The sequence below is a fragment of the Scyliorhinus torazame genome, chromosome 7, assembly GCF_047496885.1.
Source record: "Scyliorhinus torazame isolate Kashiwa2021f chromosome 7, sScyTor2.1, whole genome shotgun sequence".
Taxonomy (NCBI): domain Eukaryota; kingdom Metazoa; phylum Chordata; class Chondrichthyes; order Carcharhiniformes; family Scyliorhinidae; genus Scyliorhinus; species Scyliorhinus torazame.
This window is the reverse complement of record NC_092713.1, coordinates 71,129,760-71,155,048: the sequence shown is the minus strand read 5'-3', so window position 1 is coordinate 71,155,048 and position 25,289 is coordinate 71,129,760. Positions and strand designations below refer to the sequence as shown.

Sequence of the window (25,289 nt, the reverse complement as noted above, 5' to 3'; positions counted from 1 at the left end):
CTGCCTCGTCCCTCGATACAGCCGAAAATACTCCGACCTCCGCCGATTCGTAACCACACTCGCCACCGGGGCTCTATATAGGAGTTTAACCCAACTGATAAACCCCTCCCCAAACCCAAAGCTCCGCAACACTTCCCAGAGATACTCCCACTCTAGTCGGTCAAAGGCCTTCACCGCGTCCATAGCTGCCACTATCTCTGCCTCTCCCTCCACCGATGGCATCATTATCACATTTAGGAGCCTCCGCACATTGATGTTTAGCTGCCTGCCCATTACAAATCCCGTCTGGTCCTCGTGAATCAGCCCCGGGACACAGTCCTCAATCCTCGTAGCCAGCACTTTTGCCAGCAACTTAGCATCCACGTTAAGGAGCGAAATCGGCCTATACGACCCATATTGCAGTGGGTCCTTATCCCGCTTCAGGATCAAAGAGATCATCGCCTCAGACATTGTCGGGAGCAGGGTCCCCCCCTCCCTTGCCTCATTGAAAGTCCTCACCAGCAACAGGGCTAACAGGTCTACGTACTTCCTGTAGAACTCAACCGGGAACCCATTTGGACCCGGGGCGTTCCCCGCCTGCATGCTCCCCAGTCCTTTAATCAGCTCCCCCAAGCCAATTGGCGCCCCCAAACCAGCCACCTCCCGCTCCTCCACCCTCGGGAACCTCAGTTGATCCAAAAATTGTCGCTTCCCTTCTTCCCCCGCTGGGGCTGGGATCTGTACAGCTCCTCATAGAAGGCTTTAAATGCCTCATTTACTTTCACCACACTCCGCACCGTAGTTCCCCTTCCATCCTTGACTCCACCTATCTCCCTCGCTGCCATCCTCTTACGGAGCTGATGTGCCAGCATCCGGCTCGCCTTCTCCCCATACTCATACGTCGCCCCCTGTGCTTTCCTCCACTGTGCCTCTGCTTTCCCTGTGGTCAACAGGTCGAATTCCGTCTGGAGACTTCGCCTCTCCCTAAGTAGTCCCTCTTCAGGGGCCTCTGCATATCTCCTGTCCACCCTTAAAATCTCCCCCACTAACCTCTCCCTTTCCCTGCCCTCTCTCTTCTCCCTGTGAGCCCTGATGGAGATTAACTCTCCCCTGACCACCACCTTCAGCGCCTCCCATACTACCCCCACCTGCACCTCCCCGTTGTCGTTGGCCTCCAAATACCTATCAATGCACCCCCGTACCCTCTCGCACACCTCCTCATCTGCCAGTAATCCCACATCCAAACGCCACAACGGGCGTTGATCCCTCTCTCTCTCCCAACTCCAGTTCCACCCAGTGCGGGGCGTGGTCTGAGATGGCTATGGCCGAATACTCCGTTCCCTGCTCAGAACAAAAAAATCTATCCGGGAGTAGGCTTTGTGTACGTGGGAGAAAAAAGAAAATTCCCTGGCCAGGGGCCTGGCAAATCTCCACGGATCCATTCCCCCCATCTGGTCCATAAACCCCCTAAGCACCTTGGCCGCAGCCGGCCACTTCCCGGTCCTAGATCTGGAACGATCTAATGCTGGGTCCAACACCGTGTTAAAATCCCCCCCCCATTATCAAGCTTCCTACCTCCAGGTCCGGAATGCGCACCAACATGCGCTTCATAAATCCAGCATCGTCCCAGTTCGGGGCGTATACATTTACCAATACCACCCACGCCCCCTGCAGCCTACCGCTCACCATCACGTATCGACCTCCATTGTCCACTACTATGTTCCTGGCCTCAAACGACACCCGCTTCCCCACCAGTATTGCCACCCCTCTATTCTTCGCATCCAGCCCCAAATGGAATACCTGTCCTACCCATCCCTTCCTTAACCTGACCTGGTCTGCCACCTTCAAATGTGTCTCCTGAAGCATGACCACGTCTGCCTTCAGTCCCTTTAAGTGCGCGAACACTCGAACCTCTTAACCCGCACCCTCCAGTCCCCCAGACGGGGAACCCCCGTCCCGCCCACCTCTTCTGTTTTCAGTTCCCCCTCGGCCAATGCAGCAGCAACCCTATTTTCCCCCCCCCTTCCCCCTCCCCCCGCTAGATCCATGTCTAGCTCTTTTGCTCCCCCATAACACTCCCGTAAGTCAGCTGACACCTGCTGACCCCAGCTCCCCCCGCCTTCCCGTTGACCCCCCCCCCCCCCCGGGTGTGGAAATCCCCCCTCCTCCTCCTCCTCCTCCTCCCCAGCAATCGGTGTGCGCTCCTCCATCCCCCCCCCTCCGCCCTTCCCTAACGCGGGAAAAAGCCCGCGCTTTCCTGAGCCAGCCCCGCCCCTTGTGGCGCAGCTCCTGTTGCGGCCTTATCCCAATTCCCCCATCCCCGGGCCTCCCCTCCCTCCAGCACCGGCGCCCACATTCCCCACAGTCTCCCCATCAAATCTCTTCCCCATCCCCATCCATCGCCCCACCCGTGGAACATTCCTTACACATAATTAAGACCCTGTATACAACCGACATCCCCCCACAACCACAGACTCTCAGTTTGAGTCCAATTTTTCAGTTTGGATAAAGGTCCAAGCCTCTTCAGGTGTTTCAAAGTAGTGGTGTCGATCCTGAAATGTGACCCACAGTCGCGCTGGCTGCAGCATTCCGAATCTCACCCCCTTCCTATGCAGCACCGCCTTGGCCCGATTAAAACCAGCTCTCTTCTTTGCCACCTCCGCGCTCCAGTCCTGGTAGATTCAGATCACCACATTCTCCCATCTACTGCTCCGCTCCTTCTTGGCCCATCTCAGGACACACTCTCTGTCCACGAAACAATGAAACCTCACCACTACCGCCCTTGGCGGCTCGTTGGCCTTGGGTCTCCTCGCCAGGACCCGATGAGCCCCATCTAGCTCCAGGGGACTCGGAAGTGCCTCCGCACCCATCAGCGAATGGAGCATCATGCTCACATATGCCCCGGCATCGGCCCCCTCCACCCCTTCAGGGAGACCCAGAATCCGAAGATTCTTCCTCCTCGACCGGTTCTCCAGTTCTGCCCTTGTGCAGCGCCTCGTGCGCCTCCATCTTCACCGCCAGGCCCAAGATCTCGTCCTCGTTCTCGGTGGCTTTTTCCCGCACCTCTCGGATCTCTACCCCTTGGGCCTTCTGGGTCTCCTTCAGCCCCTCGATCGCCATCAGCAGTGGCTCCAGCACCTCTTTCTTAAGCTCCTCCACGCAGCGCCTGAGAAACTCCTGCTGCTCCGGCCCCCATGCTGCTCGATCTCCGCCCTCCGCCATCTTGTTTTTTCACCCTCGTTTCTTTCGCTGCTCCAAAGCCGCTTTTTTTACCGCTCCACCTCTGGTCCACTCCATATACTATGGAAGGGGGACCTTGCTCTCACCTTTCCACACGGGAAGTCGTCGAAAAATTTCCATTGGGGCTCCTCTGGAGAGCCCAAAAGTCCGTTCTAGCGGGAGCCGCTGAAATGTGCGGCTTAGCTCCGCATCGCCGCAACCTGAAGTCAAAAGTGTATATTTTCCATTACAACATTTGCAACATAATATGCCAACAGTATTCGCAAAACCACAAACAGTGAAGAAATTTCTCCTCATCTCAGTCTTAAATGGCCAACCGTTTTTTATTTTTCCCATCAGATGACCAGGACTAGCCACGTTTCCAAATAACAATTCTTTCCTGCTAGTCAGAAGGCGATACAAGCAGAAACTCAACCCAAAAGAAAAGTGTGAAGTATGTCATGGATCTGCCTAGTAACAGCAGTAACACAAATGTAAGAAAGCACGATGGGATACAATTTGCCCAGCAACAGGTGGAAATCTACCTAGCGACAGCAGTAGCCATTCAAACGGTGTAGCGCACAAAGACTCCGAGAGACAAATAGAGTGAAGTCGATGAGGCTTTATTAAGCGTGACTGTTCCCCCGCAGTTCAGTAGTAGACTGGCCTGCGGGTGAGGACTCCTGGTTCTTATACTCCGCCTTCAGGGCGGAGCTAGAGGTCAACGGCCAACCAGGACCCGGGATCTGTCAGCCAATGACATCACGGCTTCACAGTCCCACATGACCCCTAATGCATACTACCACATTCACCCCTTGTTAAAAATGAACCTGGCGGGGTGATGCTTCGCATGGTGGTAAGGGTTTACAAGGCTGGTCCTGGGAGGAAAACCTTCGCATGTTATTACAGTATGTACAAGGTTTTTTTTGTTTCGAACTATTTACAGTAATCGTTAGGAGAAAAAGACAATGTTCTCGCTAAAAGTCCACATATTGTAGTGTTAGATCGACGCCACGAGTCAGTCGGGCGGTCTGGTCGTCCGTGTCGATCGCCTCGGCCCCGGTGGTGGTGGTGGTGCTTGTTCCGGTGTTGTCGTCTCCGGGAGCCTTACGGTTTCAGCTTGGGCTTCACTCCTGGTCGGGCCTGGGAGGAGGACCGATCCTCCTGGGAAGGGGGCGGTCGCGGGGTGCGGCGGTGGCAGGGAGGGGGTGATTGGTGTCGGGGGGGGTGAGTGTGTTGCCGGCGGGCGCCAGATCTCGCAGGGAGACCGTGTCCTGTCGGCCGTCGGGGTACTCCACGTAAGCGTACTGCGGGTTCGCGTGTAGGAGGTGAACCCTTTCGACCAACGGGTCCGACTTGTGCGCCCACACATGTTTTCGGAGCAAGATGGGTCCTGGGGCCGCCAGCCAGGTCGGCAGCGACGTTCCAGAGGAGGACTTCCTGGGGAAGACCAGGAGGCGCTCATGAGACGTTTGGTTAGTGCTAGTACACAGTAGTGACCGAATGGAGTGGAGGGTGTCCGGGAGGACCTCCTGCCACCGTGAAACTGGGAGGTCCCTGGACCGTAGGGCCAGTAGGACGGTCTTCCAGACCGTGCCGTTCTCCCTCTCTACTTGCCCGTTCCCCCGGGGGTTGTAGCTGGTCGCCCTGCTCGAGACTATACTGTTGCTGAGCAGGAACCGGCGCAGCTCGTCTATCATGAAGGAGGACCCCCGTCGCTGTGGACGTATGCGGGGCAACCGAACAGTGTGAATATGGTGTTCAGAGCTTTAATGACTGTGGCCGCGGTCATGTCAGGGCTGGGGATGGCGAATGGGAAGCGGGAGTACTCGTCCACCACATTAAGGAAGTATGTGTTGCGGTCGGTGGAGGGGAGGGGTCCTTTGAAATCCAGACTAAGGCGTTCAAAGGGGCGGGAAGCCTTAATCAGGTGCGCACCATCCGGCCTGAAAAAATGCGGTTTGCACTCTGCGCAGATGTGGCAGTTCCTTGTGACTGTACGGACCTCCTCCAAAGAGTATGGGAGGTTGCGGGACTTTATAAAGTGGTAGAACCGAGTGACCCCCGGGTGGCAGAGGTCCTCGTGGAGGGTTTGGAGGCGGTTAATTTGTGCGTTGGCACATGTGCCGCGGGATAGGGCATCGGACGGCTCGTTCAGCTTTCCGGGACGATACAAGATCTCGTAGTCGAACGTGGAGAGCTCGATCCTCCACCTTAAGATCTTGTCGTTTTTGATTTTGCCCCGCTGTGCATTATCGAACATGAAGGCTACCGACCGTTGGTCGGTGAGGAGAGTGAATCTCCTGCCGGCCAGGTAATGCCTCCAATGTCGCACAGCTTCCACTATGGCTTGGGCTTCCTTTTCCACTGAGGAGTGGCGGATTTCTGAGGCGTGGAGGGTTCGGGAGAAAAAGGCCATGGGTCTGCCCGCTTGGTTAAGGGTGGCCGCCAGAGCTACGTCGGATGCGTCGCTCTCGACCTGGAAGGGGAGGGACTCGTCGATGGCGCGCATCGTGGCCTTTGCGATATCCGCTTTGATGCGGCTGAAGGCCTGGCAAGCCTCTGTCGACAGAGGGAAGGTCGTGGTCTGTATTAGGGGGCGGGCCTTGTCTGCATACTGGGGGACCCACTGGGCGTAGTATGAAAAGAACCCCAGGCAGCGTTTTAGGGCTTTTGAGCAGTGCGGGAGGGGAAATTCCATGAGGGCGCGCATATGTTCGGGGTCGGGGCCTATTATCCCATTGCGCACTACGTAGCCCAGGATGGCTAGCCGGTTTGTGCTAAAAACGCACTTGTCCTCGTTGTACGTGAGGTTCAAGGCTTTAGCGGTCTGGAGGAATTTTTGGAGGTTGGCGTCGTGGTCCTGCTGATCGTGGCCGCAGATGGTTACATTGTCGAGATACGGGAACGTGGCCCGCAACCCGTGTTGATCAACCATTCGGTCCATCTCTCGTTGGAAGACCGAGACCCCGTTTGTGACGCCAAATGGGACCCTTAGGAAGTGGTATAATCGCCCGTCTGCCTCGAAGGCTGTGTACTTGCGGTCACTTGGGCGGATGGGGAGCTGATGGTAGGCGGACTTGAGGTCCACGGTGGAGAAGACCTTATATTGGGCAATCCGATTGACCATGACGGATATGCGGGGGAGAGGGTACGCGTCTAGTTGTGTGTACCTGTTGACGGTCTGGCTATAGTCTATGACCATCCTTTGCTTCTCCCCTGTCTTTACTACTACCACCTGTGCTCTCCAGGGACTATTGCTGGCCTGGATTATGCCTTCCTTTAGTAGCCGCTGGACTTCGGACCGAATGAAGGTCCGGTCCTGGGCGCTGTACCGTCTGCTCCTAGTGGCGACGGGTTTGCAACCCGGGGTGAGGTTTGCAAACAAGGATGGGGGTTGAACCTTGAGGGTTGCGAGGCCGCAGATAGTGAGTGGGGGTATTGGGCCGCCAAATTTGAAGGTTAGGCTCTGTAGATTGCACTGGAAGTCTAATCCCAGTAATGTGGGGGCGCAGAGTTGGGGAAGGACGTAGAGCCTGTAGTTTTTGAACTCCCTCCCTTGCACCGTTAGGGTAACTATGCAGAAGCCTTTGATCTGTACGGAGTGGGATCCTGCAGCTAGGGAAATCTTTTGTGCGCTGGGACGGATGGTCAAAGAACAGCGTCTTACCGTGTCGGGGTGGATAAAGCTCTCCGTGCTCCCGGAGTCGACCAGGCATGGTGTCTCGTGCCCGTTTATCAGCACCGTTGTCGTCGTCGTCTGGAGCGTCCGGGGCCGTGCTTGGTCCAGCGTCATTGAAGCCAGACGTGGTCGTAATGGTTGAGCGTCTTCTTCGAACCCCGTGGAGCCGTCGACACTGGGGTCCGTTGTTGCCGTCCAAGATGGCGTCGGGGGTGAACAAGATGGCTGCCCCCATGCATCGCACATGGCTGGTGGGTCACAATATGGCGGCGGGGGTGGACAAAATGGCCGCCCCATGCGTCGCACAGGTCTGGGGTGGTCCAAGATGGCGGCACCCCTCCCCTCGTGGTGGCCGGGACCCAAAATGGCGGCGCTTGCGGGTCGCACATGGGGCGCTGGGGGAGTTGGGGAGCGTTAGGAACACGCAGGACTCCTTCTTCTCTGGGGACAGCGGTGGCCGGGACCCAAAGTGGTAGCGCCGGCGGGTCATACATGGGGCGCGGGGGGGGGGGGGGGCGTTGGGGAGGGTTAGAGACGCGCAGAACTCCCTCTTCTCCGGGGAGAGCTGTGGTCGGGACCCAAAGTGGTTGCGCCTGCGGGTCGTACATGGGGCGCTGGGGGGGTTGGGGAGCGTAAAAGGCGTGCAGGGCTCCCTGTTCTCCTGGGACAGCGGCGACCTCTCGGGACTGGCACACAGCCGCGAAATGGCCCTTTTTCCCGCAGCTCTTACAGATCACTGCGCGGGCCGGGCAGCGCTGCCGGGGGTGTTTCGCCTGGCCGCAGAAATAGCAGCGGGCTCTCCCGGTGCGACTTGGCGTTTGAACCGCGCAAGCCTGTGGGGTGTCCGGGGGGGGGGGGTGGGTTTGTCGCGACGGGTGCGTACGGAGCCCAATGGGTCGGGGCCGTAGGCGCGGGCATTTCGCGCGGCCACGTCCAGGGAGGCTGCTAGGGCCCGTGCCTCTGAGAGTCCTAGCTACTCTTTTTCTAAAAGTCTTTGGCGGATTTGGGAGGAGTTCATACCTGCCACAAAAGCATCGCGCATTAACATGTCCGTGTGTTCATTTGCGTTCACCGGCGGGCAGCCGCAGGCCCGTCCCAAAATTAGTAGCGCGGCGTAGAATTCATATATCGATTCTCCGGGACTTTGCCGTCTCATTGCGAGTTGATAGCGAGCGTAGATCTGGTTTACTGGGCGAACATAGAGACTTTTTAGTGCTGCGAACGCCGTCTGGAAATCCTCTGCGTCTTCGATGAGGGAGAAAATCTCCGTGCTTAACCTCGAGTGCAGGACCTGTAGTTTTTGGTCTTCTGTGACCCGGCCGGGGGCCGTTCTGAGGTAGGCCTCGAAACAAGTCTGCCAGTGCTTGAAAGCTGCTGCTGCGTTCACTGCATGGGGGCTGATCCTCAGGCATTCCGGGATGATCCTGAGCTCCATAGTCCTTTAGTCACGCTTAATAAATTGTAGCGCACAAAGACTCCGAGAGACGAATAGAGTGAAGTCGATGAGGCTTTATTAAGCGTGACTGTTCCCCCGCAGTTCAGTAGTAGACTGGCCTGCCGGGGAGGACTCCTGGTTCTTATACTCCGCCTTCAGGGCGGAGCTAGAACCCGGGATCCGGGATCCAGGACCCGGGATCTGTCAGCCAATGACATCACGGCTTCACAGTCCCACATGACCCCTAATGCATACTACCACAAACGGCAAGATGGGATATGATTTTAAAAGTAGTAAAATGAAGGTATAAAGACATATATAGTTGCCAGTACCCTCAGAAGCAGAGTTATAGTTTACACCTAACAACTAGAGAGACTAATTCCCAATCTAACAGCCAGGAGCCTAGACTAGTATCTACGTTTTAGAGCTAAGGCCGTACAGAAACCATTGTAAACGTAGTTTAAATATCTTGGTTGGACCAGGAAAATATATTTCCCAGACTTGACTATCAACCCTGTTTTGTGTGGTAACTATAAGTTGGATTTGACTCAGAGATTTACTTAATTTAGATGTTGTTTAGGGAAAGGGTATGTCTTAAGAAGTTCAGGGATTGTAGATATAGTCTGGAACAGGGGGTACATTCTACATAAACTGTGTGTATGTTTAGTGATACATATACTTAATTGTCCTAGAGTATTGTATCCTGTTCATGTGTATTGGTCTTTTCTTTAATCTAATAAATAGTCTTTAGTAATTGTTACACAATGACTGGACTGTTTATTCTCACTGGGGCTTCACTTGACTCCTCACACCATTCCAAAAAACAAAACTATATACCCCCACGAACCAGTGTTGCAAGTTGAGATACTCTTACAGATACCATCAGTGTGGCTCATAACAAATGTTTGTTAAATATTAGTTTCTTCGCCTTTTTTCATTCTTTCATGGGACATGGGCATTGCTGGCTAGGCCAGCATTTATTGTCCATCCTTAATTGCCCTTGCGAAGCTGGTGGTGAGCTTCATTCTTAGAACCACTACAGTCCACTGGTGCAGGTAGACCCACCGTGCTGCAGGGGAGGGAGTTCAAGGACTTTGACCCATCAAGATATAGTTCCAAATCAGGATGGCGTGTGGCTTGGACAAGAACTTGCAAGTGATGGTATTCACATGCGTCTGCTGCCCTTGCCCTTCTATGTGGTTAGAGGTTGCAGGTTTTTAAGATGTTGTCAAAGCACATCCTACAAATGATACACATTGCTGCAACAATGCATCAGTGATGGAGGGAATGAATGTTTATGGAGGTAGATAGGGTGCCAATCAAATGGGCTGCTCTGTCCTAGATGTTAAGCTTCTTGAGTGTTGTTGGAGCTGCACTCATCCAGGCAAATGGCAAGTATTCCATTACACTCCTGACTTGTGCCTTCTAAATGGTGGATAGGCTTTGGAGAGTCAGGAAGTGAGATACTCTCCTCAGAATTCCAAGCCTTTGGCGCAGCAAGGTGGCGCAGTGCTTAGCACTGCAGCCTCACGGCGCCGATGTCCCAGATTCGATCCTGGCTCTGGGTCACTGTCGTGTGGAGTTTGCACATTCTTCTCGTGTTTGCATGGGTTTTGCCCCCACAACCCAAAGATGTGCAGGGTAGGTGGATTGGCCATGCTAAATTGCCCCTTAAATGGAAAAAATGAATTGGGTACTCTAAATTTATTTTTTAAAGAATTCCCAGCCTTTGACCTGCTCTGGTAGCCACAGTATTTATAAAGCTGCTTCAATTCAGTTTCTAGTCAATGACAACCCCAAGAACGTTGATATTTTGGGGGGTTCAGCAATGGTAATGCCATTGAATGTCAAGGGTGATTGTTAGATTCTCTCTTTTTATTGCTTATTGATCAAATCTGTCACATGTACCGAGGTACAGTGGAAAGTATTATTCTGTGTTCAGACCTGACAGATCATTCCATACATATATACATAAAACATACAAAAAATAATTACAACTTTTAAAACAGGGAAAAAAAAGATCCATTTATTATGTCCAGCCTCTGACCTGCTCTTGTAGCCACAATATTTATGTGACTGGTCCAGTTCAGTTTCTGGTTAATGGTATCCTCCACAATGTTGATAGTGGAGGATTCAGTGATGGTAATGCCATTGAATGTCAAGGAGAGGTGATTGGATTCTCTCTTGTTGGAGATTGTCATTGCGTGGCACTTGTGCGGTGTGAATGTTACTTGCCACTTGTCAGCCCAAGCCTGAATATTGTCCTGGTCTTGCTGCATATGGAAACAGACTTCTTAGGAGTCGCATGTAATTTATATCATGATATTGCATGTTTGGAAATAAATGAGAAAAGGTGTGTTGAACATTCTTTCACGATTGGCACTGCCACTTCAATGAGACTGTTTGAATCCAAGCATAATAGTGATCATTTTCTTAATTGCAGGCACAGCACTGCCAGCAGATGGAGTCGAAGGATTGTATTTTTTATCTGAAGGAACTGATGCAGGTGAAGGTTATAACACAGTTAAATGCAGACTAACTTCAATAATCAGTAATGCAAGCTATGTTTTTCATTTTGATTGTTGGGAAACTTTCATTAGCTTCGCTATCAAACAACTTTATAACATCAATCTGTGTTATCTCAAAGCATCTTGGTATTAACACTGCAGAATATTAAAAAGCTTTATCCCAGGAGAATTTGAATTCACTGAGCAATGGGGACAAAGTGGTTTAATTTTTTTGATAAGAAGATGAGATGAGTACAATTTTTTGAGAAAGATTATCCATCCTCATGGGGGCAAGATAGCAGCCCAGGCAATAAACTTAAATCATCACAGAGAGGGAGTTTTCATCTGTTATAGCCATGCTGATTATGTGGTCTGTTATGTTTGATTGTTGTGTTTTCTTGGTACAGAATCTAATATTAAACACTGACACAGAAGGCCAGAGTTTGATGTAATTTTTAATTAGTATGAGTATAATTACGAATAAATTCAGAACAAAATAAAGAGAGCAAAGAACATTAATGATAATTATAATAATCTTTATTAGTGTCACAAGTAGGCTTACATTAACACTGCAATAAAGTTACTGTGAAAGCCCATAGTCGTCACATTCCGGCGCCTATTCGGGTACACCAGTGGGAGAATTCAGAATGTCCAATTCACCTAACAGCATGTCTTTCAAGTCTTGTGGGTGGAAACCGGAGCATCCGGAGGAAACCCACGTAACACAGGGAGAACATGCAGACTACGCACAGACAGTGACCCAAGCCGGGAATCAAACCTGGGACCCTCGTGCTGTGAAGCAACAGTGATAACCACTGTGCTACCATGCCTTGAAGGAAGCTATTCACATATTTTTCACAGTGTCATATGAGAAGAGATTGACTAGGTTGGGATTTTTCTTGCTGGAGTTCAGAAGAATGAGGGGGTCTCATAGAGACTTATAAAATTTTAATGGGGCTAGACCGGGTAGATGGAGGGAAGATGGGTGTGTTGAGAACCAGGTGCGAAATTCTCCCCCAACGGCGCGATGTCCGCCGACTGGCGCCAAAGACGGTGCCAATCAGACGGGCATCGCGCCGGCCCAAAGGTGCGGAATGCTCCGCATCTTTGGCGGCCTAGCCCCAACATTGAGGGGCTAGGCCGACGCCGGAGGGATTTCCGCCCCGCCAGCTGGCGCGGAAATGCGGCGCATGCGCGGGAGCGTCAGCGGCCGCTGTCAGTTTCCCGTGCATGTGCAGTGGGGAGAGTCTCTTCCGCCTCCGCCATGGTGGAGGCCGTGGCGGAAGGGAAAGAGTGCCCCCACGGCACAGGCCCGCCCGTGGATCGGTGGGCCCCGATCGCGGGCCAGGCCACCGTGGGGGCACCCCCCGGGGTCAGATCGCCCCGCACCCCCCCCCCCCCCCCCCCCCCAGGACCCCGGAGCCCGCCCACACCACCTGGTCCCGCCGGTAAATACCAGGTTTGATTTACGCCGGCGGGACAGGCAATTTCTGGGCGGGACTTCGGCCCATACGGGCCGGAGAATCCAGCCTGGGGTCCCGCCAACCGGCGCGGCCCAATTCCCGCCCCCGCCCAATCTCCGGTACCGGAGACTTCGGCGGGGGCGGGATTCACGGCGGCCAACGGCCATTCTCCGACCCGGCGGGGGGTCGGAGAATGACGCCCCATGGGTCACAGTCTGAGGGTTCAGGGGAAACCATTTCGGACAGAGATAAGGAGACATTTCTTCACACAAAGAGTAGTGAGCCTGTGGAATTCATTACCACACGAAGTAGTTGATGCTAAAACTTTGAATATATTCAAGAGGAGGCTAGATATAGCACTTGGGGAGAATGGGATCAAAGGCTATGGGGAGAAAGCAGGATTAGGCTATTGAGTTGGATGATCAGCTATGATCATGATGAATGGCAGAGCAGGCTCGAAGGGCCAAGAGGCCTCCTCCTGCTCCTGTCTTCTATGTATCTATGGATGTAACTATGTATCTGGATTTCCGGAAGGCATTCGACAAGGTGCGGCACAAAAGGCTGCTGCATAAGATAAAGGTGCATTGCATTGTGGATAATGTATTAGCATGGACAGAGGATTGGTTAACTGATAGAAAGCAAAGAGTGGGGATAAATGGGGTGTTTTTCTGGTTGACGATCGGTGCCTAGTGGTGTACCTCAGGGATCGGTGTTGGGGCTGAAATTGTTTACAATTTACATAGATAATTTGGAGTTGGGGACCAAGTGTAATGTGTCAAAGTTCACAGATAACACTAAGATGAATGGTAGAGCAAAGTGTGCAGAGGACAGTGTAAGTTTGCAGAGGGATGTAGATCGTTTAAGTGAGTGGGCAAGGGTCTGGCAGGTGGAGTACAATGTTGGTAAAGGTGAGGTCATCCATTTTGGTAGGAATAACAGCAAAGTGGACCATTATTTAAATGGTAAATAATTGCCTCATTGAATGTTTTTAAAGCAAAGATAGATAGATTTTTGAACAATAAAGGAATTAAGGGTTATGGTGGGCAGGCGGGTAAGTGGAGTTGAGTCCACAAAAACATCAGCCATGATTTTATTGAATGGCGGAGCAGGTTCTAGGGGCCAGATGGCCAACTCCTGCTCCTAGTTCTTATGTTCTAATGTTCTTATGTAAAGTATAACTGTAGTACTATCTTTGAAACTGTGTTCTCTGGTGTCCCAATTTGGAATGTAATAAAGATTAAAAAATTTTACTCCCAAGAGTCTTCGTCTGATTTCTCATGAGTGGAAGAGTGAAGAACACTAAAGTTGAATAGCTGTACTTTTCTCCGCAATAGTTAATTGCACCTCTGGCTCCTAAAAGCTTTGTTGTCTTTCAAACCGAGAACCTTTTAAAACATGACTTCAGCAGTCAAACAAACCCTAACACAGGTTTTTTACCAATGCTTCACCAAAAAGTTATAATACAATATAGCTGAAATTCCTACATTCATCACAACCCCCAGTGTGGAAGTCAGGAATTTATGCAGCAGACTTAAATGCTCTGGAAGTTGGATCTGGTCTGTTTAAGTGCCACAATCTGAGGTTTTTTAAACATTTGCTCTTTGGGGATCACAAGACTTGAGCACAGGAGTAGTTGCATTTTCACAAGCTGCAGCTCTGCTCATCTTTCAGTCTTTCTTTTTATCTTTTTACACATCTCCTTTATGTCTTTTTTTGGTTTTCATGGATTTTACTATGTACCGATACTTATTGGTCAATGTTTTGGCACTTTTGAGTCGAGACAATATGCTTTAATCCTTGTTGATTTGTGGCAACTGGCGGGAGTTGGGGTGAGGCCTATCTCTTTGTCGCGTAGCTGCCTTTCAGAGGTTTTCTACCCTGACGACACCAATGGATGATGGCTGCTAGTAGTTGTCATGATATTCAGGTAAACATCATGGTACAAACATACATTCACACTGATGGACAGATCAACGGACCAATCAACACACACACAACACCACAGCCAATCACAGGCAAGAGCATACACACTACAAAACAGGGAACACGATACTTCCGGCTCATTCCAGCAGGAGAATGCTCAGGGCACAGAGCTCACAGCAAGCCACTCAGACATCCACCATGTGCTGAGTGCCACTCCAAGATAGTGTTAGGAATAGGTCCACAGATTCAAGGGTTATGATCGAACCTCAGTAACCAGTTTATCACTGTAAATATATGTTAGTAATAAAACTGAGTTGTACTATTCGCAACTGTGTTGGTTCGTCTGTGTAGCAGAGCACCCAACACATCATAGTACCAGGATTGGAACCCGGTAACTGTGGGACCTACCTACGAATCCTCCGGAATCTGCCATCCTGCGTGCGCCATGGACACCGTCAGCACGCCGCAGCCGCTACAAGTCGCTGGAAACCTCGGCGTCAATTGGAAACTGTTCAAACAGCGCTTCCAGCTCTTCCTGGAAGCCAACGAAAAGGAGAGCGCTTCGGACACCAGAAAGATCGGCATCCTCCTCTCCATGGCAGGTCAACACGCCATCCATGTCTACAACTCCCTGGCGTTCGCGGAAGGTGAGGATAAGACCAAGTACAAGACGGTCCTTCTCAAGCTCGACCAACACTTCAACGTCGAGGTCAACGAGAGTTGAGAGAGGTATCTCTTCCAGCAGTGCCTGCAGGGTAAGGATGAGCCCTTTCAATCCTTCCTTACACACCTCCGTATCCTCGCGCAGTCCTGCAGTTACGACACCATCTCCGATTCAATGATTCGGGACCAGATTGTTTTTGGGGTCACCTCGGGCACACAACCCCAGCAGCTCCTGAAAATTAAAGGCCTCACCCTAGCCTCCGCAATCGAAGCCTGTGTCCTGCATGAAAACGCGACTAGCCGCTACTCCCAATTTCAAGCGGCCGAATCGATGCGGCAGGGGTCCTACGCGGCCAGATCGGCGAGGCAGGCGTCCTACGAGGCCGAACGGGTCCAGGCGATCAAGTTCCTCCCGGCCCACGGCCCGGACGAGGGCGGCCATTTCGCGCGCTTTCCGAGGCCTCCTACGTTGGTGCGCGCCAAAAAAGACGTCGACACGGAGGGACGTGATGCGCAGGCGCGCTCGACGCAAGACTGAACTGCGCATGCGCAGTGGCGCAACGAACGCCATGATGTCACGACGTGCGGCAACTGCGGAGCCGCACATTTAAAGCGCCAATGTCCGGCAAGAAACTGACAATGCCGCCGCTGTGGCAAGATGGGCCACTACGCTGCTTGCTGTCGAGCAGCTCAACCTGCCAATGTTCCCCAATTCCGACAACCTCGCAGGGACGTGCGGGCCATTCAGCCTCCTTACTACGAGTCGTGCCCAGACGATATCCAGACCAGTGACACAGACGACCGGGACGCCTTCCGTGTTGCGGTCATTGATGGGAACCGGATGTCTCCAGCCAGGACCCACCAGCCGTTGCAAGTGAACACTGTCAATCCGGGTGATGAATGGTGTGCCACCCTAACAGTCAACCGATCACCGATAACATTCCGTCTGGACACTGGCGCCTCCGCCAACCTCATAGCATGGTCAGCCTTCTACGCATGAAGGTCAGACCACCAATTCGGCCGTCCTGTTGCAAGATGGTCGACTACAATGGAAACTTTATCCCGGCTATGGGATCCTGCCAGCTTCAGGTGACACACAACACACACACGGCCACACTCTCATTCAAAATAGTCGTTTCATCAAAGGACTGTTCGACGCACAGGCATGCAAGGTTCTCCACCTCGTGCAACGGGTCCACGCTCTGTCTCCAGAAGGCACATCTGACTTCCCGGATGCAGAATTCAGGGCACAGCTCCAGTCGCTCCTTGCCCACAACCAGGAGGCATTTGAGGGCATGGGAACACTGCCCTACACCTACAGAATACGGCTCAAACTGGACGCCAGCCCGGTCATTCACGCACCTCGCAGGGTCCCAGCGCCACTCAAAGACCGCCTCAAGCAGCAGCTGCAGGATCTCCAGGACCAAGGGGTGCTATCCCGAGTCACGGAGCCCACGCCATGGGTCAGCTCCATGGTGTGTGTTAAGAAGCCCTCCGGCGGGACTTCCGGTGACGGCGGGCGGGAGGCGGCCGCACAATGGAGGGCTCCCGGTCGGCAAAGGCATTTTCGGGGCTTTAAGCCCGGTCCCAGGGTCCGCGGAGGCGGCAGAATAAGGGAGAAGGCACGGAGGAGGCACAGTGAAGACACAGGAGGGAAAAAAGGAACAAAGAAAAATGTTGAGGGTGAGCAAGAAAACGGCCGGAAAAAAAACAGCTGGAGGTCTGTCGGGGAGTGGAAAGGTCACCGCGGGGTCACCAGGAAAAATGGAGGCTGGAGCACCAGGGAAGGCCACACTGCTTACGGCTGAAGAAATAACTAAGGTGATGGCTGCGGAATTTGAAAAGCAGTTGGCGCAGATTGCGAAATGCATGGAGACGGTGAGGAAGGAGATGAGGGAGGTTTTGAGTGTGCTGGTGGAGGAGGCGGTTTCCCCGGTGAGGATGGAGGTGGCGAGCGCAGTGGCGGAGGTGCGAGAGCAAGGGGAGGCGCTGAAGGAAGTGGAGGAGACGTTATTGCAGCACGGTGATCAACTTGCCTCGATGGGGAAGGAGATGCGGAAGGTGATGGACACTAACAAGGATCTGCGAGGAAAAATGGAAGACCTGGAAAACAGATCCAGGCGACAGAATTTGAGGATTGTGGGGCTGCCCGAAGGAGTTGAAGGACCGAAGCCGACTGAGTACTTTGCCGCGATGCTGGCAAAATTATTGGGGGAGGGGGAGGATCCCTCCCGATATGAACTGGATCGGACTCATCGGTCATGGAGGCCTGTACCAAAGGCGAGTGAGCTGCCAAGGGCAGTGACTCTGTGCTTCCGTAGGTACAGGGTGAAGGAGAAGGTCCTGAGCTGGGCCAAGCAGAAGCGGGTGGTGCAGTGGGCTGGAGCTGGTATACGTGTATACCAGGACTTTACGGTGGAGCTGGCAAGGAGGCGGGCTATCTTCAACCGGGTGAAGAGGGCACGGTACATTAGCAAGGTGCGGTGCGGCATTGTATATCCAGCGAAGCTGAGGGTGACTTACAAGCTCAGGGACTTTTATTTTGGAACGGCGGAAGCAGCGGAGGAATTTGCGAAAGCAGAAGGACTGTGGCAGAACTGACAAATTGAGGAATGGCCATGTGCCGATGTAACCTCATGACTGTATTTTCTTCTTTTTTGTATCACTGCGCGCGGGTGTAAAGATTAAAGGAGCCAATGTGGTATATATTTGGACGAGGGAAGGGACGGGACCTTCACTCGAAATTAGAGTTCTTTGGGGTGTAGGTGGATATGCGGGGTTTGTGTGCTAAAAGGGGATCTTTGGGCTTTCCTAGGGCCAGGCAAGGGGGAAAGGGACCCGGGCAGGGGCCTCCACGCTGGCCGGTTTAAGCCAGCCAGTGAACGGGAGTGAGGTGGGGGCAGGGGCTGCGGCCATCGGAGCCTGGCAGAACAGGGTCCGAGTGGTCTAGCCGGAGTGGAAAGTTGGGGGGGAGGAACCGAGGTTGGGAGGAGGAGTTTTACAAGAGGCAGTGGACAGGAAGAGCTGGAGACCTGCGGTGGGGGGGGGGGGGGGAGCTGTGTAAGATTAAGGGTGACTACGGGTAATCCCTGATTCCTTTTTGCCATTTGTTTATGTAAAGGGTTGAGGTTTGGGGGTTGGTGGGTAGATGGGATCGTTGTTATTATGGGGACTGACATATCTTGCTGGTTATTGTTTATTGTTGATGGATGTAAATGTGGGAGAAAATGTGAAAAAGGAGGAGAATTTAAAAAAAAAAAATTTTTTAAAGAAGCCCTCCGGCGAGCTCCGGATCTGCATTGATCCAAAAGACCTCAACAACAGCATAATGAGGGAACACTACCTCATACCCAAACTGGAAGAGATCACGAGCGAAATGGCCCGGGCTAAAATCTTCACAAAACTGGATGCCTCGAAGGGTTTTTGGCAGATCCAACTGGATCAGTCCAGCCGAAAGCTGTGCACCTTCAACACCCCTTTCGGCAGGCTCTGCTATAACAGAATGCCATTTGGCATAATCTCGGCATCCGAGGTCTTTCACAGGATCATGGAGCAGATGATGGAGGGCATCGAAGGGGTGCGCGTCTACGTGGACGACGTCATCATCTGGTCCACCACACCACAGGAGCACATCAATCGTCTCCAGCGCGTCTTTGCACGCATACGGGAAAATGGCCTGCGCCTCAACCGAGCCAAGTGTTCTTTCGGCCAAACCGAGCTGAAGTTTCTGGGGGACCACATATCCCGGTCAGGGGTCCATCCGGATGCAGACAAGGTGAGCGCCATTACAGCCATGCCGCAGCCGGCAGACAAGAAAGCAGTGCTACGCTCCCTAGGCATGGTAAACTTCCTGGGGAAGTTCATTCCGAACCTTGCCTCCCACACGACGGCTCTGCGCCACCTAGTCAAGAAGTCCACGGAGTTCCAGTGGCTGCCCACACACCAGAAGGAATGGGAGGAGCTCAAAATTAAGCTCACCACAGCCCCGGTATTGTCGTTTTTCGACACATCTCGTGACACACAACTTCAGACTGATGCCAGCCAGTCCGGCATTGGGGCGGTACTCCTACAGCGGGATGACACTGCGGCATGGGCCCCGGTCGCCTATGCCCCGTGGGCCATGACCCCCACAGAACAGCGCTACGCGCAGATCAAAAAGGAGTGCCTGGGTTTGCTAACCGGAATAGACAAGTTCCATGACTACGTGTATGGTCTCCCCCAGTTTACCGTTGAGACTGACCATCGCCCCCTGGTCAGCATCATACATAAGGACCTGAACGAGATGACCCCTCGCCTCCAGCGCATCCTACTTAAACTCAGTAGGTATGACTTCCATCTGGTCTACACCCCGGGAAAGGACCTTATCATTGCGGATGCCCTATCTAGAGCAGTGAGCACGCCGCCCGACTCGGAGGGGTTCGTCTGTCAGGTCGAAGCGCAGGTGGCCTTCACATCGGCAAATCTGCCAGCGGACGACTCCAGTCTAGCCCGTATTCGCTGGGAGACTGCGGCTGACCCTCTTCCACAACGGGTGATGCGCCACATGACGGGAGGGTGGCTCAAAGGACAGTGCCCGCAGTTCTACAATGTCCGAGACAACTTGGCCATCATTGATGGTGTCCTCCTAAAGCTGGACCGGATTGTGAATCCGCACAGCATGCACAAGCTGGTCCTCGACCAACTACACAAAGGCCATCTGGGGGTCGAGAAGTGCAGACGGAGGGCCCGAGAGGCGGTATACTGGCCGGGCATCAGTGATGACATTGCCAATATGGTGCTCAACTGTTCCACCTGCCAAAGGTTTCAACCGGCGCAACCTCCCGAGGCGCTTCAACCCCATGAGCTGGTGACGTCCCCCTGGGCGAAGGTGGGTGTGGACCTCTTTCACACACTCGGCAGGGATTATGTAATTGTCATTGATTACTTTTCAAACTATCCAGAGGTCAAACGCCTGCACGATTTGACATTGTCCGCTGTCATATGGGCCTGCAAAGACACCTTCGCTCGCCACGGCATTCCGATTACTGTCATGTCGGACAATGGGCCCTGTTTTGCCAGCCAAGAATGGTCGTCCTTTGCTGCTTCGTATGGCTTCACACACATGACGGCCAGCCCTCTACATCCCCAGTCCAATGGAAAGGCGGAGAAGGGCGTTCACATCGTCAAGCGGCTCCTCTGCAAGGCCGCTGCTGCCGAATCGGATTTGTGCCTAGCCCTGCTGGCCTATCGCTCGGTCCCACTAGCCACTGGCCTCTCACCAGCCCAGCTGTTGATGGGTCGCGCCCTCAGGACCACTGTGCCATCCATTCTGCTACCCACAACCAACCATGCTCCGGTACTACACAGAATGCAACAGCAGCGCGTTCGCCAGAAGATGGCATATGACACACGGGCAACTGATCTTCCCGCCCTGGCGCCTGGAGATGACATCCGCATCCACCTACCAGAAGGTGTCTGGTCAGCACCTGCCGAAGTTCTCCGACGCGTGGCTCCCCGCTCGTTCCTGGTTCGCATGCCTGATGGATCCATTCGCGGGTGCAATCGCCGGGTTCTTCGCCTACTTCCACGCTTGCTACGGAAACTTACACCGGTACCACGCCCTCCTGTTGTTCCTGATGTCGACTTCGTGGAGCTTCCTGCCACCATGCCCCTTCCGTCGTCGCCCGTGGCCAGGCCCATTTCTCAGCCGGTGGATCCTGACCCACCCTTGAGGCGGTCAACCCAAATTCGTTGCCCACCTACTACACTGGACTTATGAGCCTGTTTGTACATTGAACTCGTAATACCACTGTGTTAATATGTTTCTGTTCTTCCTTGTCGTTACAGGAGTTTGTTTTGTCGTTCAACATTTCCCAGTTCTTTGTTTATGGTACAACCTCGTTGCTACGTCACACCCGACATCGCCCCTTGTATATAGTTTAGCCCCATGCACATGCTGTAGATATTGCACACACACATTCAGCTGCACTCAGTACACTTCTCTATTTATAACCACATAGGCACATGTTCTTGTAAAAAAGGGGGGATGTCATGATATTCAGGTAAACATCATGGTACAAACATACATACACACTGGTGGACAGATCAACGGACCAATCAACACACAACACCAGAGCCAATCACAGGCAAGAGCATACACACTACAAAACAGGGAACACGACACTTCCGGCTCATTCCAGCAGGAGACAGCTCAGGGCACAGAGTGCACAGCAAGTAACTCCGACATCCACCATGTGCTGAGTGCCACTCCAAGATAGTGTTAGGAATAGGTCCACAGATTCAAGAGTTATGATCGAACCTCAGTAACCAGTTTACCACTGTAAATATATGTTAGTAATAAAACTGAGTTGTACTATTCGCAACCGTGTTGGTTTGTCTGTGTAGCAGAGCACCCAACACATCAGTAGTGAAGGTGATCTGTTTGATGGCCTTGGCTCTGCGATGCAGGACATTAAAACCCATTTTTAAGAGTTGGGAGGTATCTTTATGGAGGCAGTGGTAGCGCACAAGGAGATTCTAGTGACAGAGAGAGCACTGTCTCTGGTGGAAGCTGGCCTCCACATGGTTGAGTTCCTGTTGCAAGGAGAACCAGTGTGGAGCCCAGTCATGCCTGTGTCTCCGGTGAGGTGGTGGAGATGTTCCCAGCCGTGTTTGAGAACTGGTTGCCATGTTTCGCGAATCCCAATCTAGAGGCTGGGCAGCTCAAATTCAATGGAGCACATTTAATCCCATCTCCGAGGCCTGGGAGTTGACATGTTGGAAGTAATGAAGTTCATGTTCTGATCATTGGAATGCTTGAAAGATCCTGAAGTGTCTCTCCGTTCTAGATCCTGCTTTATCCTAGACGTCTATTTTCATCATGCGCCAGTGGAGTGGCCTTTATTCTGATGAATGCCACATTCTTCAGTGTTGGCCTTGTAACCTCTGGTTCTATGTGGTCCTGTTCCTGATGTTGGTTGAGAGGGGTTTAGGTTGCCTGAGCAGGCCGAGCCGTGCCCCCCTGCTGAAGCCTAGATAGTTGACCAGCTGGACTCAGTCGAGTTGACATGTCGGAAGTAGTGAAGTTCATGTTCCGATCGCTGGAATGCTTGAAAGATCCTGAAGGATGCTCTCCATTTCAGATCCTGCTTTATCCTAGACGTCTACTTTCATCATGCGCCATGGAGTGGCCTTTATTCTGATGACTGCCACGTTCTTCAGTTGTTATCCTGGTCCTTACTTGACTATCTTGATTTAATAAGGTTTTATCATGTTAAGCTGAACATTGATTTCGGTATTTGCGCACAGTTCCTTTATCGTAATATATCCTTGGGGAGAGGATGAACAGAGCCAGCATGGGTACCCACAGAGATGTGGGTAGTAAGGTTAGATTGGTCTTCCCGATGTTCGAGGAAGGTCCCCCACAGTCAGAATTATTTTTAACCTTTGGTTGCGCCTTTTTCAAGCCCAGGCAGACTGTGTATAATCTCGTTGAGGATTGGGGTTTGTTGGATTTCCCTTTAGCGGGGAGTCTGTTGTTTCTCCTGATGTGGGTCTCAGTGGGACACCACTGCTAATGGTGTCCGTGAGGGTTTGCTGTGGTGATGTTGGATGGTGAGCCTTGGTGTCATGGACACTCAGATACGGACCTATGCTGGCCTTTGGGTGGCCTAATCCTTTCTTTGTTTGAGTGGTCCTGGTTGTGGGGGGGAGGGGCCCTGGTTACAGGTGGGGCTGGTTGGCAGGGGAGGGGCCCTGGTTACAGGTGGGGCTGGTTGGTAGGGGAGGGGCCCTGGTTACAGGTGGGGCTGGTTGGCAGGGGAGGGGCCCTGGTTACAGGTGGGGCTGGTTGGCAGGAGAGGGGCCCTGGTTACAGGTGGGGCTGGTTGGCAGGAGAGGGGCCCTGGTTACAGGTGGGGCTGGTTGGCAGTGGAGGGGCCCTGGTTACAGGTGGGGCTGGTTGGCAGGGGAGGGGCCCTGGTTTCAGGTGGGGCTGGTTGGCCTTCCCTCCCGGGGCGCTCTCCAGTTTGGGAGTCACTCTGACAGTCTCCTGTTCCAGAGTGGGTTTCCCTCGTTTTACGATTGGGACCGATTTATATTCCTATTGGTTCTTGGCCCCACTATTTCCTGTTGTACTTTCTTGAGGACTGGTGGTCAGGTGATCTGTTTTGGCCTTTGATCTGGGAGACAGGAGAAGAGTTCAAATTGCGCTGTTACGAGTTTCCCAATTTCCCCTGAGCACCGGGGTTATCGGGGTAATGTCTTCTTCTTCTGTCACTTTGTTTTGTCGCCAAGGTTGACGTGTAGGTCTGTAATGTTGCCTCTGTCCTGTTTGGGTGCAGACAGTTCTCTTATCTCTGGAAGAAACTTGTTGGTGATTTGGTCCCTGATTCATTTGGCCTTATTTTTTCCCAATTATGTAATGACTATTGTTTTGTGTTATACCTGCTGTACATTGATACAGCTATCTTTCCACGCTTTCTGCTTTTGTTTATTTGATGTGAATTTTGCATGAAAAATAGAAAATTCTAATAAACAGACATTTTTTAAAAAACCTCCATTCTTTTTTTAAAAAAAATTAAGATCTAAATTTAGAGTACCCAATTCTTTTTTTTCCAATTAAAGGCCAATTTAACGTGGCCAATTCACCTACCCTGCAAATCTTTTTGTGTTGTGGGGGTGAGACCCACACAGACAGTAAACTGGGGCTGGATCGAACCCGGGTCCACGGCGCCATGAAGCAGCAGTATTTTTTTTTTAATTTAGAGTACCCAATTATTTTTTTCCAATTAAGGTGGCCAATCCACCTAACCTGCACCTCTTTGGGTTGTGGGGGTGAAACCCTTGCAGACATGGGAGAATGTGCAAACTCCACACAGACAGTGACCCAGGGTTGGGATCCAACTCAGGTCCTCAGCGCCGTATGCAACAGTGCTAACCACTGCACCACCGTGCTGCCCCAAAGCTCTGTTCTTTAAATGTAAAAAAAACCTGAAGCTATCAGTGAAAGTTTAAAACAAAACCCTCTGCCAGACTGCTTTGACTGACAGGCCATCTGGTTATAAAAATACATCACAATTTGTTCTTGCACTTTCTATTGAGCTTCTCGTTGACATTTTGCAAGGGCTATTTGCGGTACTCACCGCTGTTGTATTATATTGTATATATGGGCATTAAGGTAAGGCCCCTGTACTACAGGTACGGGGATAGATCACTGCCTGCTGGCTCCGCCCAGGTGGTGGAGTATAAATGTGTGTGCTCTCCGAACAGCAGCCATTTCGTAAGCTGCTGTAGGAGGCCACACATCTCAGTGTAATAAAGCCTTGAGTACATTCGACACTCGTCTCGTCGTAATTGATAGTGCATCAATTTATTACACAGAGATTTTTCAGAGATGGACCTCTGCATCAAGCCGGATCGCCTACAGCTGCATCCTCAAGCAGACAACACCAAAAAGGACTTCCAACATTGGCTAGCTTGCTTTGAAGCATACATCGGGTCTGCGCCAGACCAAATCTCAGAAGCACAGAAGCACCAGATTCTGTACACGCGGCTGAGCTCCAATGTTTTTCCCCTCGTCCAGGACGTGCCTAACTACGCAGAGGCCATGGCGCTACTGAAGGAGAATTCCGCTCAGCAGACCAACAAGATCTACGCCAGGCACCTCCTGTCCATGGGACACCAACTTCCCGGTGAGTCTGTGGAAGATTTCTGGCGTGCCCTGCTCGTCCTGGTGAGAGACTGACTGCCAGGCCATTTCGGCCACTGAACATTCGAACCTGCTAATGAGAGACACGTTCGTTACAGGCATAGGGTCTGACTACATCCGCCAGCGCCTCTTAGAAGGGGCCCGCTTGACCTTGCGGCGACCAAGAAACTAGCGCTCTCGCTCACGGCCGCTCACGCAACGTAGGGGCTTATGCCCCTGACCGCACGGCCCCCCCCCATGCATCGTGGACCCCATCAGCGACCGCCCTCAGCCAACCCCATGCCTGCGCAGCGCGGCAGCCAACAAACCCCGGGGACCCAAGTGCTACTTCTGCGGACAGGCAAAACACACCCGACAGCGCTGCCCGGCGCGGAGCGCGCTCTGCAAGGCCTGTGGCAAGAAGGGACATTTCGCCAGGCCCGCTCAATCGCCGCTATTGTCCCGGCACCCCCCACGTGCGGCCAGTGGGCGCCGCCATCTTCCTCTCCTCAGACCACATGCGGCCCGTGGCCGCCGCCATCTTGCTCCACTCACAACACGTGTGGCCCATGGGTGCCGCCATCTTGCTTGCCTCATAAGCAATGGGCACCGCCATCTTGCCTGCCCCAGGGCACGTGCGGCCTGTGGGCACCGCCATCTTACCCGCCTCAGGCCCCTGCCCATCGGGCACCTCATCGGGCCGCTCATCGCCTGCAACCGCCGCCCACCAGCCGCGTCTCGCCTCGGTCAC

The 25,289-nt window shown here is 52.7% G+C and overlaps 1 long non-coding RNA gene across 1 annotated transcript in view; it reads left to right on the top strand.

Moving 5' to 3' along the window:
- LOC140426312 (uncharacterized) overlaps nt 1-25,289 on the top strand; it is a 45,463-nt gene that overhangs the window by 12,481 nt on the left and 7,693 nt on the right. Inside the window, exon 2 of the long non-coding RNA XR_011948181.1 lies at nt 10,759-10,821. This is a non-coding gene — a long non-coding RNA (uncharacterized lncRNA). The remainder of the gene's footprint in view (nt 1-10,758; nt 10,822-25,289) is intronic.